The sequence below is a fragment of the Triturus cristatus genome, chromosome 10, assembly GCF_964204655.1.
Source record: "Triturus cristatus chromosome 10, aTriCri1.1, whole genome shotgun sequence".
In the NCBI taxonomy this organism is placed as follows: domain Eukaryota; kingdom Metazoa; phylum Chordata; class Amphibia; order Caudata; family Salamandridae; genus Triturus; species Triturus cristatus.
The window spans coordinates 538,564,749-538,584,936 of record NC_140593.1 but is presented as its reverse complement, the minus strand read 5'-3'; the positions used below and the strand labels follow the sequence as shown (position 1 = coordinate 538,584,936).

The following is a 20,188-nucleotide window of genomic DNA, read 5'->3' as shown; positions in this document are numbered from 1 at the left end:
ACTTCAACTATTCATGTTGATCTGACGTTTTGCTTGATGTTATTCCCTTTTCCCTTTGAGTGATTAATTGTTATTAGGGTCGAGAGTGTCTCCTTTCTAAGTCTCAATTGTATTTTTCTAAGAATGGGGAGCAGTGAGCACACATACGTACCATATCTAAATTTCTCTTCGGTACCCCGAGGGGTTCACTACGACTGGAGACAAGCGGACTGAAGCGAGCTGGTTTGACAGTTTATGTATTTATTTATGCATTTTTAGAAAGCCCGAACTTTACCCGAAGGTGTCAGAGCGCTGTACAATAGAACCAGTTGCGTTACATGAGAGAAATGTTACAAAATAGAACGTACAAAAATAGCAGGACACAGAATCAAACACAGCAGATAAGAGGAACACAATACCAATCACAGCAAGCAAGGAATGTACAAAAAATAAATAAATATAACAAATTTACAATGACTAACGAACTTCCTGGCGGGGTCTGAGAATGAAGGAATTAGTTCTGAAAGTGTCTTTGGAACAGAAGAGATTTGAGGTCCGCTTTGAATAGTGCCAATATCGGCAACAGTTATCACAAAGCACATAAGTACATAAGTACATAAATAAAACACACAACACTGTAATGTAAGTGGAGAAATATTGCTGCAGGTTTATTAGCATAACCAATATGCAAACAAGGTGGGTTATCTTACGGGCGATCCCAGGGCAGGCCAGCCCTATGCCGCCTGCCCGTCTGATAAGCCTAGAGTCACCATGGCAACGCCAACTGGTGTATACCAAATATTGGGAGGGTCCACCCCTCCCATCCGTGGACCACCAGTCCACATGCTTCACACGCCCCCCCGTGATGGGTGGGCGGAGCATACATGGCAGCCCCCGGTTGCTCAGACCCACAACCGCCTTTCGGTTAACGGGGCGCCGTCGTTCTTCCAGGGGACCCGCTAAACATCTCTGGGTATCCTGGCTTAGCACCCCGCGGTGCTGGTGCTGGTGCAGACCCTGGATCGCCCTGTAACTCCTCCACAGCCTTGGGAGTGGCCACCGTCACTACCAGGGCCCCCCACCAAGGTAGACCTATTTCCTTACAACCTGCTGCAGCCAAAGCTTCCCCTAGGTCCAGTAGGTCCAGTCTATTCGCAACCCGCAGCTGCCAAGGCTTCACCAAGGTCAAGTAAAATTAAATTCATGCCTAGCGTGGAGAGGTGCACCCCATCACCCTCCAGACACCCTGTTGATTTGGCGTGTAAAAGGCCATGCCTGATGAAGCCAAAGCCTCTTAGCTCAGTGAACTTGCACATGGCGCTATTAACTTTCTCCTTGACACCTCAATGGCTTCTCCTGAGCGGGCTCCTTGCCAAGGTATCCTATTACTTACAACCTGCTGCAGCCAAAGCTTCCCCTAAGTCCAGTAGGAAAAGATCCATGCTTCAACTAGAGAGGTGTACCCCATCTCCCTCCAGGCACCCTGTGGATTTGGCGTGAATAAGACCTTTCCTGATGAAGCCAAAACCGAATTTGCCTTTTAACATACAAGCTGATAACCGGGCTTCCCCAGGTCCAGCCAGACCAGTCTTAGCCCATGCAGGTCCGGAGCCGGCATGCCCCCTCAGGCAAGTGCCCCTCTACACCCGCGGATAACCCAGGAAATAACCAACAACGGACATCCTTTCAATGTGTAATATGTGTCCTGAATGTAAAATCTACGCGAAGGTGTGCAGGCGTGTAGGAATCAAAACCTAACATTGACTGTGCAAAGGAACTAGATTCAAACTGGCACCTATAGAATATGCGTGGTGCTATGCAGCACAGCTTGGCACATCTGATCCACTTCAAAAACCTTGGAAGCAAGCCTATGCTGGTTACCCTCAGATCCTAGCCGTGGACACCTAACCCAGGGGTTACACCCTAGCTGTACCTTGCCGCTAGGTCCTCCTACCCTACGGAGCCCCAATGAACGACCAGGTAACATTAACACTCACTCAACACAGGAGTAACCCTTTTCTTAGCCTAGGTGCTGGAAGCAAGGTGACACCTCCCACTGCCCCCGACCATAGTGGTGAAGCGTCCCAGGAGTGCCCGGCTAATATAACAGACCCCGACAGACCAAGGGAGCCCTGCGCAGCTACAAGTGTTTGCCAGAGTACAACTGGTCTGCAGGGCTACCCAGCATGCTCAGGCACTGGCTATGGCATACCGACCGGCCACCAACACACCGCGCATTTACTAGGTGTTTCAAGTCCACTCGGTCGCATTTGCCAATGAAACAAAGCATTGAGACCAAGCCCCTAAGACGGGTGCTGACCCAAGCAGATTAAACCTCCCGCCTCACCTGTGAGGACCGCACAGCCAATCCACTCCCGCTGTGCTGACCAGAGTAAGCGGATGACAATCTCAGCAAGGCACCCTGACCATTTATGTACGTTAGTCTGGGAATGGCCGTAAGTGACAGAACTATGGCTAACCAGCTGAACCAACCGAAGCGGATTAAAACAGTCACACGTGCCGTGGGCCCACTGGAAAGCAACAGCCATTGCGACGCCTGACTGGTGATGTACACTCCTAGCGCTGGCGGTGAAGCCGACCCCTTTAGCCGGCTGCCGCTCGGGGCCCCCCTCATTGCCTACGAGACCCTGAAGCGCAGACCTTCCTTACACTGTTACCGTCTTGGGGCACTGGCCGTTACAGCACCGCCGAACAGCGCGCAACACAGCAGCTTCGTTGACAAAGTTGAACGGTTAACAGCCCCTCCCCCGCAGTCTTCCAATCTTAAAGCAGGAGACCGGAAAGGCTGGAAATGGGCAAAAGGAACCAGGGCGACGCGACAGCAACTTGATTATGCCTGATCGATTCAGTAGCGCGGACCCGCGGCTCCAAGCTCATACGAACGGTAAACCCTGACCAAAGGCACGACCAGGCAGCGTGGTGCCCGGGGCATCCGCCAGGCATGAAAAGATCACCTGGCCACTCCTGCTGAAGCGTGATCACTTGCCCCTACCACGCGCCCCTTCACTCCGAGGGATATCCTGATCACTTGCCACTGTCTTGTGCCCCTACAACCCGAGGGATATCCTGCCACTGCCTCTGTAGCTTCGAAATGCGAAGGCTGAGCAATCTCTTAGAACCTGCTACAGTTACGAAATGACAAGGCGTGCAAGCTCCCGCTCAGACACTATTGGGGTCACTATTGAAGGTACATCACCGGCAAAACAGTCTTCCAAACTACCGTATTCGCTGCGTTATTCCAGATCGTGCACCCAAAACTCGAGCCACGCTCGACACCCCAAGCTACGGCCACCACGCCTTCTGCTGCTACACTCCCCTTCCTCCTAGGAGCAGCTGCCCTGAAAAAGCTGTCCCACAAGCATTGTGGGCATGAAAAACCAGGTATCATTCGGACCGGTTGAGAAAACATAGGAGCCGTGCCACCTAGTGGCCTGACACTTTAAGCCAAAAGAGGGGGAACAACAACCCCCTTTACCTAAAATGCGGTATAAAACCAACCCGACTCACCATCTACCCCTGAACTCTCTGGAGGACGAATGCCCGCCATGGCGTAGTCCTCAGAAGAAGTCGCCTTGGGTAATCTATTCAGCCTGTAACAGTGCCGCTGCTGAAGGTACATCATGCCCCCGACAAGCTGGTGCGACGCGAGACACAATGAGGCCTGGATCACAACGCCTGGCAATGTAGCCAAAGTAATCACCACTAGCGCCAAATCTGCCCTTGACCCCAGTTATTGCTGGCAGAAAACACCTAACGCGCACCCGACTGCCCTGCTGTAATTCACTCTGCTTTTAGGCGAAAGGGCACCTCCAACCCGTGCGCCGCAGAAACAACCCCTACGGCACCCCTTACACCCAGTCCCAGAGAGGCTTGCAAGACCTGGCTAGACCCAAAACGTAGGAGCCCTCCCAAAACCACTGAGTCAACTTTGGACTTCGGCAAAAACATATCTAAGAAAATTAAGCACCGAACGAATCGCTCAACCAAGCGAAAATCAATCCAACATACAAGGAACTATAATTTCATACCCATATTACATCATGCAAGACAAGGGGGGCGTCAACAATATAGACCTCTTCAGCCTGAGGAGTAAGTGGATGCTTATGATTACAGTGATAAAATCGCAGTAACCGTCACCTGCTCCGACCTTGGCTTGGTGCTAGCCCCCCCCCTCACCCCGGTGCGCAAGATAAAGTCCCGGGAGCGGGGATGACTGAGGCTCGGCCGCACCCCCCCCACGACACAAAGTGGCACCCACGACCCTCAAGCTCCGGTGTTGTTTTTTATTTATATATATATATATATATATATATATATATATATTTTTTTTTTTTTGATTAAGCATGCGATGGCCCAGAGTCACCTGGTGCTGGAAAGCTATGCCGCGGCGCCGGGGATCGAACCGTGATCCCCAGATTCCGGAGTCAGTCGCCCGGCCACAGCGCCACACCACTATACCGATTGATTAATGTGGCAGTTATAAATAGCGCTGGCCTGCCGGGTCCAATCAGATATCAGAGCGCTTACATAACACCAGATGCGTTACGTAGGGGACGCACATTATTAATATCTTGGGCACGAGGGGATTGTGATTTGCCCAGAATCACGGAGGATCGGCGCCAATGCCGAAATCGAACCCAGGTTTGCGCGCGAGCGCCCTATCCGTTAAACCAACTCCTGTCCCCAGATGCTCCACGAACTTGCAGGTTCCAGCACCCGACAGCAGGGAAGCATCAGACGGACCGCACACCTTCCCAGGAGCCAAGCCACTGCCTCGCGGAGGTGAGCGGGTGAAGGGGCCGCGAGGACTCGCTGCCCTCACTGCTCCCCTTTCGTACCTAATCCCTACAACTCCCCGACAAGCGTCTCGCCTCCCCATGCATGCGCCGGCCAAGGCGCGTGAGTGGCAAGGTATGCCAATTGTCAAATCCACAACAAACATGAGGCTCGGCGGGTCCGCTTATAAATTGTAGGAATAAGTTTCATCAAGGAAGCGTCCAATAATCCCATAATTAAGTTAGGTATTGGAGCGCTGAACACGGGCACCGTAATTACCTACCCCATTCAGGTACGAGGGGAAGACGGGAATAGCCCAGGAAGTGGAGGCGACCTCGAGGCACGAGCCCTGTTAGCCTCACCAAGGTCGGCAGCGTAGCTGACGGACCCCAATTCCTCCCCAGGTTGCAATCAAGTGATTTGCCGAAAATCACACCATGCTGCGCCGAAGCCGCTCGAACGATGTGCTCCAGCGCCACAGTCCGCAGCTCTACCCATAAGGCCACATCGTCACTCGAGATCGAAGCCTTGCCACTTGGCCACCGAGCCACGACCCAAGGCTGCCACAACCAGGGCTGGGAAAGGGGGGAGGGGGCGCGGAGGAGGCACTAACAAAAGGGGGCGACCGGAACAGAGACAGTTGCTTAGACCTGTAACTTTGTACGTGAGAGTCTCAAACCCGCGCCCCCACCCCACGCCTCCCACACAACCTCTCTGGCCGGCGCTTGGGCCTGGCTTTCAGCCCGCAACCGCCCCCGCCCGTGGTATTCCGACCACAGGGCCCCGTCACCTGGTGCTGCCCAGGTACGGGGCCGGGGCGGGGAGAGGAGGCAGGCGGACTCACCGAACGAAGAGGCTCAGGGGCTGCTGGGCGCGTGAACGACGAGGCGCGCGGACGGACGAGAGCCAATGCCACCCAGTGGCCCCAACATGGCTGTATTCCTACAAGTGTCCCCAAGCCTGTACCTGGATCCCTCTGGTGAAGGGGGCTATGAACACGGTGTTGTGCTAATTTCCAACAGTGATGACCTCCAGTCACCCAGGTGAGACGCGATCAATGGACAGCCCTACTAATTACTGTAGACGTGCAAACCAGGCGCTCCACCCCCACAACTGCCGTGCAATGCCCAACCACTCCGGGGGGCAAGGTAACCAAGAGACGCCGAGGTGGGCGCGGCCGCGCAATCCACAGCCATGCGGACCTCTCATGGCCCGGCATCCCTGCTTAAGGATTAATTTAGAATGACTCCGCAGAGGAGGGATCGGGCACGTTGCGAATGAGCGCGAACTCGACCCGAAGGGTAGGACATGACATTCTGTCACGGCGATATAGAATGTTATGCCCCAGTAATACAGGATGCGGACGCGACCCCGGGGCTCGATCCCTGGTTCCCTGCCCAAGCCAGCAGCTTGTGCCTCGGAGCACTGTGCAAACCGACGCTCCACTCCCCCCACTGCCGTGCATGGCACCTCAACCCCGCGATGCCTAGAGATCACGTGAAGCCGAGGTAGGCGCCGCCCCGCAATGCACAATGAGGTCTGGAGGCGCAGCAACAAAGGGGGTCCCCACGCGACTGCCCCTGTTCACCACTAACCGTACAGCTGGTTGAACAACAACGAGGGGGTTGCGCACACTGGGCGGAAATGCCAGGAGGGTGTAAGTGCAACCTGCGTGTCTTGGTTAACTATGTTCCAATCCCCAAATCACACGCCTAGCAACCCCCTGTGATCCGAGTGGGCACCCGAACCCCTGACGAGGACAGGGAAACCGAGCACACGCCACGTGGCAGCACCATGCCAAACCCACAGTGCTCAGCCCACCGCCCCCAGCATGCCCACCCGCAATCCCCCACCAAGCGCTGCACAGCCCCTGTTCTCATAAAAAAGCGCTAATACTTTCGAGTCGGGCAGGCGCTACATAAATATCAAAGACATCGCTACCTGCGCCCGTGGGCGCAGAGTTCCGGTAATTTATATCCGGTGCTCATGTAAAGCGCTAAAACTTTTGGGTCGGGCTGGAGCTACATAAATATGCCAGAAACACCGCTACCTGGGCCCGCGGGCGCATAGTTCCGGTAATTTAAATACGACGCTCATGTAAAGCGCTCTAATACCTTCTAGATGAGCTGGACCTACTTAATATGCGAGAAACATCGCTAGCTGGGACTGCGGGCGCAGAGTTTCAGTACATTTAATACGATGCTCATAAAAGCGCTCTATACCTTCGGGTCGAGTAGGCGCCACATAACTAAGTGAGAGACAATGCTAACTAGGCCCGCGGTCGCGGAGTCTGGTGAATGTCGTTAATGTCACTACGATGGTCATGTGTGGCGCTCCGTACTTTCGGGTCGAGCTGGCGCTACTTAAATATGCCAAGCCGCATCTTTATTTCGTTCAAATCGGGGGGCCCTGTCCCGCCGTCGAAGTTCCGCCGGACTCGAAGCGACAAATTCTATAGCTGCTCTGTGCCGGACCGTGGGTGCAGCATGGTCATTGTGGGGAAAAGAGGAGTGCCGGGAGCGAGGGTTCTCAATCAGCTAAGACCCACAGCCCCCAACCAGATTTCCAGGCCGAGGCTCGCGCGCCTGCCTGCACTCCCGGACCCGCGCCACCCCGGGTCGCCCCCAGTGCACCAGTGTTCACTTGTGGGGGGTTCACTTTTGGGGGGGGGGGGGCGTATGGAGTGATGGTTTAGACACGACTAACCGCTCTTCCAACTCCGACTGACGACCCAAGTAGGGACTCGGCAACGATCCCGCGGCATGACCAGCAAGACAGCGTGTCCTGCGCACCACCCTTACGATGCTACCTGTTCCACGGCCCGAAGCAACCCTGAAATCGACCTCAGTGCGCCGCCCCCCACCTCGTGTGCCACTTGCCCTGAGCCCCTCAGCGCCGAGGGAGAGGCCGCAGCTCCACAGCCAGCCATTCCCGGGAGGGTCAGACCCTCGCCCGCTTGGGCCACAGACAAAACAGCCTTGTTAACTGCCACTGACCCGGGGAGGGACACCTGGCGAGGACCCAGCAGCTCAGGCAGAGTGTCACTACTATGGAGAGGAGGAGAGCAAACAGTCGCACTCACCGCAAGCGAACCCAGAGGCGACTAACCAGACGACGTGTCCGGCGCCAAGGCGAACGAGCGTTTCAGGCCACAGTGACTCGTTAAAAGCGCGAACACGACCCAAAGGTAATGGGCGCTTTCCATAGCATCGCGTTCACATTACACATTCCGGCACGGGGAGCTATTTGGATGGCCTGCCGATGCCCGACCGATACTAACACACGCGCGCCCCTCCCCCGCAGCACTCACAACCTCTGGCCGGCGACTTGCGGACAAGAGGACGAGGAGGGGGCGGAGACAGTATAAGTACCCCTGTCTCCTGCCCGCCCTCGCTGGAAACAGCTATCTGTTGGGGTCTCCCCCGGACTAGCCCAGGGACTCGACCTCCCACCCCTGTGCCTTCCTGTGGCACTAAGGCGGCCGCCCTCCAAGGGGTGGGCTGCTGCGCAACCCCCCCCCCGGGCAGCCTTACAGATCCGGATGGATGTGGTGGCACGGAGCAAAGGAGGAAGCGAGTTCCAGATTCTCACCGCATTACCTGAGAACGATTGGGCCATCAATTTTTCCCTTTTGAAGGAGGGGGGGCTCAAGCAGGAACTTTTCTGCATTCCGAGAAGGTCTCAAGCCTCCGGACAATTTCAGTTTATTCGCCAGATAGCGAGGGGAGGAAGAGTGCAAGGTTTTGTGGGTGATGCAAGCCATTTTGTAAATACCTCTAGCCTCGATGGGAAGACATCGGAGAGAAGACAGGATAGGAGTGATGTGGTCACTTCGTTTGGACCCTGAAATGAAGCGAGCTGCTGAATGGAGGACGGATTTAAGGAGGGAGAGGTGAGATTTGGGAAGGCCAGTCACAAGAGAATTACAATAATCCAGTCTAGAGAGAACTAGCGATTGGACCAAGGTTTTTAGGTCTTTCTCCGGGAAGAACCGACGAATCCCCCACAGAAGGCGCAGCTGATAACGTGCGTTCTTGACAATGGAGTTGATGTGTGAGATTAGGTTGAGTCTTTTGTCAAGTATGACACCTAGGGATTTAGCGCAGTTGACAATGATGGGTTTACTGTTGAGTAAATTCAGCTGATCCATCCAGGATTGAACAGGAGGCGGGGAGAGAGGTAGAAAGGAGGAGGAATTCAGTTTTGGAGGGATTGAGAATGAGTTGGTGAACTAACATCCAGTTGCGAATAGAGTTGAGAGTAGAGTTGAGTAGTGAGAGATCTTGAGAGGAAGACACCTTGAGGTAGATTTGGGTGTCATCTGCATAGAGATGGTAGAGAATTCCAGATTTGAAAGGTTCCAGATAGAGATTAAACAGAGTGGGTGCAAGGATGGAACCTTGAGGGACGCCTTGACCAATCACCAGTGGAGACGAGAGACTGTTCGCAATCTTGATTATTTGGGATCTGTCCGAGAGGAATGAGGCAAACCATTTAAGCACTGTGCCTTCCACGCCCATTCTCTGTTGAAGAGTGTTAAGGAGGTTGTTGTGATTAACAGTGTGAAAGGCTGCAGATAGGTCAAGAAGAATCAGAAGGCACGATTCCCCCGAATCGAGTATATGCAGCGCATCATCGATCACTCGCAGCAGGGCTGTTTCAGTGCTGCAATTTTGAATAAAGCAAGACTGGAACACGTCAAGGAGATTATTGTCCATAATGTGTTGGGAAAGTTGTTTTGCAACACATTTTTCTGTGATCTTTGAAAGAAAAGGGAGATTTGTGATGGGGCGGAAGTTATTGAGGTTGTTCGCATCTGCGGAGGTTTTTTTTAGAAGAGGGGTAACCTGCCCTATTTTGAGGACAGCTGGGAGGGATCCTTGACTGAGGAAGAGATTAACTAGCCTGGTCCAATAAGAGAGAGTATTGGTATAGAAATCAATGGCGATGGCACTAGGTATGGGGTCAGAAGAATGGTTGGAGGGTTTGGTTTCGAGGATGCATTTGAGGAGGTCATCTTCCGAGATGGCGGCAAAGTTCTGCCAAGTGACTAAGGATTTTCGCTCCTCAATGGGGGTGGGGTGGGTGATCTGATCCACCAGTGATTTGACCTTTTCATCAAAGAATTTAGCGAATTCAGTTGCTTTCTTTGAAGCATCCTCAGGTTTGATGGTTTGGGGAGAACAGTTTGGGTTTTTGATGAGGTCGAAAAGTTTTTTGGGTCTGTTTTTAGCTGAGTCGAGGAGGGATCTGAAATGTGATGCTTTTTCATGGAAGATGTGCTTGTGGTATTTGGATCTTGCTGAACGTAAAAGAGAGAGATTGGAGGTGGATGGAGATTGTCTCCAATGTTTCTCCAAGATTCTAAGGTTTTTCCTTTCGTTATAGAGAGCTTTATACATTGTTGATTTCGACTGCAAGGATTGAGAGGCAATGGGGAGTGAGATCGTTGACTTCCGCATTAGGGTCTAGACTAGGAAGTGAATGCAGAGTCTCAAGATCAATGTTTTTAGTGTTGCGGAACCAGGTAGAAGCCCTTTTAGGCTGGCCGAGAGTTATAATGTGCGAGAGGTGAAAACGGAAGGGAATGAGGAAATGGTCTGACCAGTCTACATGGATAGGGGGAGCAATGGTAAGCTGGTCTGGTTTAGAAATAACAAGGTCCAGAATTGAGCCCTTGGCGTGTGTAATTTCAGAGCAGTGTTGGACAAGATCGTTAGCTGAGAGAAAGGTTGCAAGCTTGTTGGCAGCCGTGTCTTCCACGGAGCCCCAGTGGAGATTGAAGTCACCTAGGAAGATCTGCCTGTCGCTTTGTGAATATTGGTCACTAATGACGTCGGTGAATTCCTCCATGATGGAAGAGCAGTTACCGGGCGGGTGGTAGATGGCATGGAACTTTAAGGGTGAACCGTGATGAACTTCTAGGGATAGGCATTCTAATGTGCGGAAGAAGATGGTGGGAAAGGCTTTAATTTGAAGGGAGTTTCTGAAGATTATCGCAGCACCTCCCCCGATCTTGTCTGTTCTGTCGTTTTTGAGGATAGAGTAGTCGGTAGGTATCAGAAGATCAAACAAGGTGTGAGAGGAGTCATTAAACCAGGTCTCAGTGAGAAAGAGCATGTCGAGATTGTGGTGGGTGATAGTGTCAGAGATTTCCAGTTTTTGTTTGGTTGCAGATCTGCAGTTGTGGAGCATACAATGTAGCTCTGACGCAACTGTTTTGGTGATGGGAGTGTTTGGGCTGATAAGGGGGATAGGGATTAGATTCTTGAATGAGGGTGCCCCTTGGGAGGGAGGCTGGTAAGTTCTGACGGAAGAGATGGTCTGAATGGTGAATTGAGTATAATTGTTAGGAGAGGAGAGTGGAGGGGGATTGACGTTGGTAGTCTTGTAGCTAGCCAGTAAGTTGGTGATGTCTGTGGAGGACAGACTGTGGTTGGCTTTATTGGGGCGCGGGAGCAGGGAACTCCTCGGGAGGTTATTAGGGGAGGGGGATATCTTAGCACTTAAGAGTGAAATAGACGCTTCAAGCTGGGAAATGGAAGAGATGAGAGAATCAAGTTTAGTTTCCAGGGATAGGTGGGCTGAGCACAAAGTGTTAGGTGGCTCAATGGTTAAGGGAGGGAGTGGAGTAGGCGAAAGAGGACAGGGGGATATGGGGGACCGGGGAGAGTGTTGTGGTGCGAGGGTCAAAGGTGGGGGAGGGAGTGAAGTAGGCGAAGGAGAACAGGGGGATGAGGGGGACTGGGGAGAGTGTTGGGGTGTAAGGGTCGAAGGTGGGGAAAGATGGAGGTAGAAAGGAGTGGATGGAGTTACAGTGATAATTTTACTGGTGTTAAGTAGAGGTGAAGAATAGAGATCATAAGTAGGAGGAGAAAATTGAGAAGTAGAAAGGGAAGGCGAGTGGAGGGGGGGAGAAGAGGAGGGTTAAGGGAAGGCCAGGGATACAGTAAGATTAGAGGAGAAGGGGCTATACTGGGAAGGGAGGGAGGGAGGTCAATGGAAGGCCCGAGGAATGGGGAGAAGAGAGAGGGTGCAGGCCAGGTACCATGGGCTATGAAAGGTGAATATAGGGGGACAGGCACCAGGCAGAGAGGGGGGGTTGGGCTAAATGGTAGTTGTGGGAGGAGTGAGGGACTGTGAGGTCAAAGGGAGGGAAGAGGGCGGAATTACCAAGAGGGGAAACAGGGTTGTGAAGCATAGGAGGAGAAAGGACTGTAAGGTCAGAGGGAGGGAAGAGGATGGAATTACAAAGAGGGGAGGCAGGGATGTGAAGCATAGGAGGGGAAAGGACTGTAAGGTCTGAGGGCGGGAAGAGGGTAGAATTACAAAGAGGGGAGGCAGGGATGTGAGGCATAGGAGGGGGGAGTGTAGGTTGCAGAGAGATGGGAGGTGTAAGAACAGAATTGAAGGTACGAGGGAAGGGGAAGTGCAGAAAGGGATGAGGGGAAAGAGGGAGGAAAGGGGAAGGGGAAGGCGAGTTGATCAGTAGTTCAGGTTGTAAGAAAGGTGGATTAAGTATGGGGGAAATGGGTAGGATTAGAGGGGTTAGGGGGCGGGAGATGGGATTGGAGTATTGGGGAGATGCAGGGTGGGGAGGGGAAGCGGGAGGTAAAGCAGACCTGGTAAGGGGGGATCAAGTTGAGAAGGGGCAGAATGGGAGGGGAGGGAGCAAGAGAAGGGGGAGATAAAGGGTAGACCTGTGACTCCCGGGAGAGCGGTGTTAAGGAATGTATGGGGGTCATGGGGGAGAAAGAAGACAAGCTAGAAGAAGAAGAAGAAGAATCAAGAGCGATCGTAGTCACAGGGGTGGGACGAAGGGAGTGGAAGAGTTGGTCAAAGAGAGAGAGACAGGAGTCTGTAGCTTGGATCATGACAGTGCCATTATTATAAAGTGTAATGGTGAGAGAGCCATTAAAGCAAGCGGAGGGAGACATTTTTAACCGCTTCCCATGTGTGAAAGAAGAGGAGGAGGAGATGTTGAAGAAATTGAAGAAGCTGGAGGACCAGGAAGGGATGTCGTAAACAATACTTCAAAGGGATGAGAATCGTCTTTTTTCTGTTTCAACAGTTGGAGATTAAAGATACTATATGTTTATACGTTACTGGTGTCAGGGCTGGACAGCTGTCTATCTTTTATTTCCAACGAGTTTTGTCACTTACACTAACCTATTTGTGTTGCTTGCTTCTGCGATAGCTGCTCTTCAAAGATAATGCTACTTCACACTGGATAAAACAGGTGTCCCCAGGGCGTCCTTTATTTGTCCGCCGGGGGTAAATCTAGGTACGTGTTCAAGCTCCTTGAAATTCCTTTCGTACCAGAATCTGTATTTAATAAGCCATTTTTTATGTTCCTAGTAATATGCCTTTCAATTATTTTTTAAAAAGTGTTTCCAAGTTCTTTTTTTAACCTAATATATGCATGCCGGAAAATTATTCTGATTTGTTAGACCCTGTTAATGGGCATACTGAGGCAGGACAACAGTTCAGGCTGACTTGTAAAGGGTACCAAACTCTTGTCGAACGAGGTTTCGGTTGATGGACGAGGGCTTGGAATAAATACAGGAGTTGCAGAACTACACTTCCTAAAGCAAAGAAAGACACGATAAATAATTTAGCTAAACATGCCTGACTTAGCACAACTTCAGAGCTCACCTCTGCCACTGTGCTAATATCATTGACCCTCCCAGCATTAGAAAGTTGACTTGCTATTTCGAGTCAGACACGACATGCTTGCCTTTCTTGACTTTAAATGGGAACCTATCTTCTATATATGACGCTACCCTGCATTTCAATAGTCGCACTAATTAATTACTTCTTATCTCCCCATCTCCCATTCTTGCCCTGTTGACATTATCTTACTCCTTTGACAGAATCTCTAACTTGTACATGTGCAATATGGATTACTGCCTGATTACTTACCGAGAGCCTAGCAGTTCTTTTAAAGCGATTGATATGATCGGGACAGAGTTGTCTCAGTGTATTCTAGTCATCAGTATCCAAAAGGGCACTTCCTAATTGTGAACAAATGCCTACTATTTGGGAGGTAAGTGGTGGGGGTATAGGAAAATACTTCTCTTGGCATGATTACCCACATTTATTTTGGATTGATCCTGCTGTGGTTTTTGACTGTGCACTTGACACCCTCTACAGAGCAATACAAGACCTGTGGAAGACAAAAGAAGGACTGTACTCTCTGTATAGATAGAGACCTAAAAGGCTGGACCTACTCCCACTTGTGCCCAGGACAAAGAAGTGGTCTCTAAGGTTGAATTGGATGACTGCCTTTCAAGTTACAAGCTGCAAGAAACTTTTTTTTCTTAAAATCCCAGCAGGACAGCTCCAACGCCTTCTGCTAGAGAGCGTCTTCACCTACAACTGCTGTTCTCCTGAAAAACTGCTGGTGAAATCTGAGCTCGAACAAAGTGATAGAGTCCAAAAAAATCTTCACCAGGCATAGGCGCCAAAAGTATCTGGCCAGCGAGTGATCTTCCTTTGGTGCAAATTTTGAATTTCTCTCACTGTGAGCTTCCCTGCCCAAAGTCAACAGCTTAACCGGGACTTCTTCCGACAGCTATATGGCCTTGTGGAGCCCATCTTGGCCATAGCCAGCTGTTGTGTCCGGTGAGCATTTTTGATTTAGATTTCAGAGCCTAAGTCAGAGAGTAAAACTTTCGACAGGGACAAACCTGGTTTCTGTATCTGACCCACACTCCATCGCGGTGTGCCTTTTATGGTGCCATGTTACTGGTCAAGCGCAACCAGATGACCGCAGTTACCACTTAATGCTTTAAAAATTCATATCTCTGATTGCTCTTATTGAATTTTTGTCATTTTGGTGCCATTTTGTTAATTAAAACATGCTCTATGTTTATACATTGGAGTAGAATTGTTATTTTGTTGTGTTTTCGACTTTTAACTTGTATGGTACTTCCAAATACTTTACAGATTTCTTATGTTAAGCCTGTCTGCTTTGCACCATAGCTACCAGGGGTTGTGCTCAGGTTTATATTACTGAAACCTTTACTGGGCCTATCAAGAATAGTGACATTAATACTTGTGATGAACTACCATCACCCCCAATGAATATCCCACTTTCTCATGGGAGGTGTAAGGGGAGAGTACGATAAATAAAGGCTTGTTCGTAAAGTTGAGTTATTATTAAGTGCAGAAAGAACCAAAAAAAGGGGAGAAGCTACAGCCTTTGCATAAACCATGAAGCTTTTTCAACTTGTCATAACTGTTCAATATTCAATCTAAGAGACAACCAAAGTACCCACATCATAATTACTTGTGGGTACATATGCACTACCAAACCAATGGTGGTCACTTCTCTGGTAATGAAGACCAGTCTTCCTGATCCATAACCCAATACAGTGCACTGACTGCTCAGGATCCATATTTGATCTCATCACTCAGAAGATTGCACCACCATGATGCTATAGGACTACCGCATGCTGTATTAAAAAGGAATATAAGATGAAAAACCTTAAACGGAGCAATGTACCAAATCTCAAATCTTACTCTAGGGACTATTTTCGCCATAATTGCTTCTGTTACCATTGTTTCTTTCAGTACTGTGTCTAAAGTGACCATAAATCTGAAGAGCCTTGAAAAAGCCCAGGCCTGCAAGCCTGCCAGAGGGTGAAACACGTGTTGGCTGAACAACAAAAGTGCAACTCCTAAATACCTGTTAATCACTTGAATTAAAAATATGTTATGATTTGTTCTGAAGTGTGCAACTCTTAAATACCTGCGTATCACTTAAATTAAAAATATGTGATACTTTGTTCTGAAGTGTTAACATTTCTCATTTAAAATATAATGCTAACCAATAGATATACATGTACTAGACAATTAAATTCTAAATTGATCTGGTTTTTGTTTCTCAATGTTGTAACTGTTTCCCGATTTTTAAATAAAGATGTCTTTAAACTCTGTTTATAGTGAGTCACCTTTGCTGCGCTTCAAAGACAGAGACCAAATGTCAGGCTATGTATTCTGCTCCTTATTTTTTAACACAGAGACTGGTGTTTAAAACCTTCTCTCACTTTGGAGTCAGAGAAAGAAAAATAAAGTTATTTATGTGACAATTCTGCTGGGGTACATGAAGTCTAAAGGAAAGCGTAAGGATGTAATTTTTTCCTAACACACAACAACATGTAAATGCCTGTAAATGAACTGTACACATTCAGCACTTAGGAAAGCAAAATGAAGATTATTTTTTTGTAAATCTGAAGTGTGATGGAAACAAAGGTTTTAGTATGATCAGAACAAATCAATACACTTTACTTGGTGAGGCACAATCAATAAATACTCACTGAAACCCGAATTCCACACATTATCATTTGTCTGTAATATAATTTTATCTGTATCAAACTGTATGTTTGTGTAAATTTAGTGGCAATTTAAATGGAATATGTGCTGTCTGTAAATATGAATGCACTACAGCACAATGCTTTATTACATAAAAAATTCGCCCACCCTATGTCAGGCTCGCCCAGATTCTACACAGGCACCACTTAAAGACATCACACAGGCCGCAACTTGTCTCAACCAGGGCCTGAAGAAATATGGTCATATCACCCCCATCCTGATGGAACTCCATTGGCTCCCTTTGTCGCCTATACCGTCTTCAATATCAACTGCATCATTTACAAAACTATCATGACCTAAACCTCGGCTTATCTTGAAGACAAGCTCCTCATCTTTGTTGGTTCTTGGCATACTCATAGCCGGAATACTATCATACTGCAGACTAACAAGTACAAAAAAAGAAAAAAACAAGACAACAGGCCTTTACCATCCATGCACCCAGGATCTGGAACAACCTACCCATATCCTTCAGATCACCCTAATGCTGTTCCAATTCAAGAAAGAGTTGAAAACGCACTTCTTTAAAGAACATTACATCACAATGCGTTATCCCACTCATGAAAAATCAGCAGCCGACTTAGAGGGCATGAAGAATTTCCATCCAGTGACTAACCTCCCATACCTAGCAAACTTTCTTTTAAAGCTACATCTCGGCTCAAATGAGGCAAATCATTTTATTGATGGTAACCTGCTATACAACTTCCAATCAAGTTTTCAGAGCTGGCTGTAGAAGCGAAACAGCCATTCTGCAGATCATGGATGATGCTCTTTGTATATTGGATAAAGATAATTCTTGCTGACTCATATTCCTAATCTTATCTAAAACTTTTGATACAGTCAATCACAACATCCCACTAAACACATTGAAGGAGAGAATGGGGACAAACAATACAATCCTAATACCCCAAGTACAGGTCACAACAAATTAAAGTGAAATTTACCCTATTACATCCAATTCTGTCATTCAACAGCTTCCACAGGATTCTATAACTCTTACTCTTTTAATATTGTACATGGAATCTATAACCACAATCTTAAATCACTCAAAACTCACCTATCATCTTTATGTCGATGATAGTCAAATTTACCTAAAGGATTTGTGGCATATTAACTAATCTTTCATGTAACGCAGGGCAGCAAGCAAAGTTGCTGCGCTGCTTTGCATGAAAAGGAGAAAGCAGAAATGCTCCATATTTACAAAGATATGGAACATTTCTTCCTGCGCTGGTGCACTGTGTGCTGGCTAGCACCAACGCAGGCACCCTTGCACCATAGTGCAAGGGTGCTTGCGTTACAGACAGAATTGTTTTGTTCAGGAAGAGACACTTTCCAGCACAAAAACAATTCTTAGAGAAATGTTCCTGTTTCTATGTATGATAGCGGAATGTATCACGCATAGAAAGAGGAAGTAACAAGGAGAAATACAGTTATTTCTCCTCGTAACGCCTCACTGGGAAAGGCATAGCATTTTGACACATTCCCAGTTTTACTAGCTTTAGTAAATCTGGGAATGCACCAAACTTCATGGGTAGTATACATTTGAAAGCCCCTGTTCCACCCATAGAATGCCTTCCGGCTAGGCCCACTAATGACCTGGAGATCGATTTGGGCAAAGGAGGAAACTGGCTTCACTAGGAAAATTATCCAAGACTGCCTCCGTTTGGATAAACATAACCAGATCCCATGGCTTAATTACGTGATCTTATCCTATAGAGAGATATTCGATATGAATGTTTTGGTGGACCCTGCCAGGGCTGTAGATTCCTCAAAAAAGGAGTTAAAACTTATTTACTTGGGGATTAAATCCAAAGTGCGTAGAGACATAACCCGCCCGATGGCTACTCACCAATTTCACTACTCCCTTAACCAGGCAAGTTTAGGTTTCGCCAAGTACCTAAAAGTGGTCACCAAACAATCTCATCAGTTTGTCCTCACCAGACTACGTCTAGGTATTGCCCACATTTTAGTGGCCTTTCCGTTGATTAATAATTACACGGCAATGCCCTGTCCCTGTGATGGGACTTCGAAGCAGAGTACCGAGCACTTTTTGCTTCTTTGCCCTTTGTATTTATATCTCCGAATTGCCTACCTCAAACCACTTTTTAAAAAATATTCAGTGTCTAATGTCAGATCTGCGATGAGCCTTCTTTTTGCACTTGACGAACCGGATGTATGCTTTTTTACTGCGACCTTTATTTTGCAATCTGTGTCCGTCAGGAAAAGTATGATTGACTGAATTTACATGTGAATTGTCCATCTGGCTCACCCCCCCTTCCTGCCCCATTTTTCTTATCGTTAACCGAATGTATTGTTATTTTATCATTTTATGTATTGTATTGTATTACTGATCCTATGTGCTTTTATGACTGTTTTTAAACAATCAAATAAAGTTTTGAAATGAATGAATGCCTTCCAGCTTGAAATGTAGTGTAACACAGTGCAAGCAGCTGCGTTGCAATATGTTTCTTTACAGAGGCAGGCAGAGCAAACCACCCTTTGCGTGGCTTGGTAAATACTGCTGAAGCCTTTGTGTTGTCCTCACGCGACTCAAGGACAAAGCAAAGGCTTGATAAATCTGTGGTTTTGTCTCTGGAAGATATATACACCTCCTAAAGCACATTTTAAAGGACATCAAAGGTTCGCTTTCTTTCAACCACTTGAAGCTGAATCCACTAAAGACAGAATTCCTCCTCACCTCTGCCACTCCTAGCATACACCAATCAAAGACTGCTCAGCTCACTAAATTAACTAAATTGCAAACCTCAATTCCCAAAATGCACATGTGCTAATGTACGCTACCTTCAATGCAGTGGCAAGACTGGTATCAGGAGTGAGACACTTCAATCACATTATCCCAGATCTCATCATGCTCAACTGGCTCCCCATTGTAGATAGATATATCTTTAATGTCGCCTTCATCACTCACAAAGCCTTCTACAATGATATCTTTTAGCCTGTCTGCACTATCTTCAATACCCTGGCATCTGAAGTTGATTTGTTATACTCCTCTAAAAAATGCAGGCTATAACCTCCCAAAGAAAACTCTTGGCTTGCACCTGCCCAAGACTTGGCATAATCAGGAACGAGGATTTTCTTAGATGTATCCTGTTTCTGTTTCTTAGAGTATCGGCCAGAAAAGTTCTTCCTTTGCAAATTAGAAACATTCACAGGTGGTTTCTGTCATCTGGATGATAGCCTAAAGGAGGACTTATATTTGGAAAGCAAGACAATTTAGATTATTGTGTGGAATCCATCTTGACTTGTTCGCGATTTGTGATATTCAATGATAAGGCCTGATCAATACGTGCAGAACAAGCAATATGTCCTAAGGTTAAACTTATGTCCTTTTAGCTTAGACAATGAAATATCACAAGATGTACAATTCCAGTAACAAGTTGCTGCCATATGTTCTGTGCAAAGAATGTGACAACCTATGTCCATGCATAGTAAAGACCAAATGCCGAAAGTTGATTGCAAAGATATTGTGTAAATCTCTGTCTAGACACATTTGATCCTCTCAGCCACCATGATATGTAGACACCATGACCTGTCTCAATCTGCATCAAGCTTATATCAGGTGTTATTTTACTGTGATTGGCTTAACGCTTAATGCATGTGTAATACTTGCATCTTTCGATCAGCAACACCATGTATTTGACCATAATAGTGAAGAAATTCCCTTTTACTGTATTTTTATTGGATATGTGTATAAACTTCTTCTGAATTAGGGGAAAGGATATTGAATTAACAATAAGGTAGTGTCCATCTACCCTCAATCAATTGCAGTAATACATTACAATTATTTATTGTGCAAAGAAAGTAGCCCAATGGATATGGTAAAGTTATGCAATGTGGGTATCTTGCTATTTTAGCTTGGGCCTACGTGAATTCACGTATAAATGGCTATCTATGAAATGTGACAAATTGTCTGTGTTTCTTTTATTCACCTTCTACATTTGATGTCTGAAGGAAAACAGTGTTTTCTTTCTTTGAAAAGAACGTGCATCTCATCTTTAGTTTTGCGACCTATAACACA

At 47.9% G+C, this 20,188-nt stretch overlaps 1 protein-coding gene across 3 annotated transcripts in view; it reads right to left on the bottom strand.

Moving 5' to 3' along the window:
- Positions 1-20,188, bottom strand: part of PRKAG2 (protein kinase AMP-activated non-catalytic subunit gamma 2) — a 679,831-nt gene that overhangs the window by 316,050 nt on the left and 343,593 nt on the right. The window lies entirely within an intron of this gene.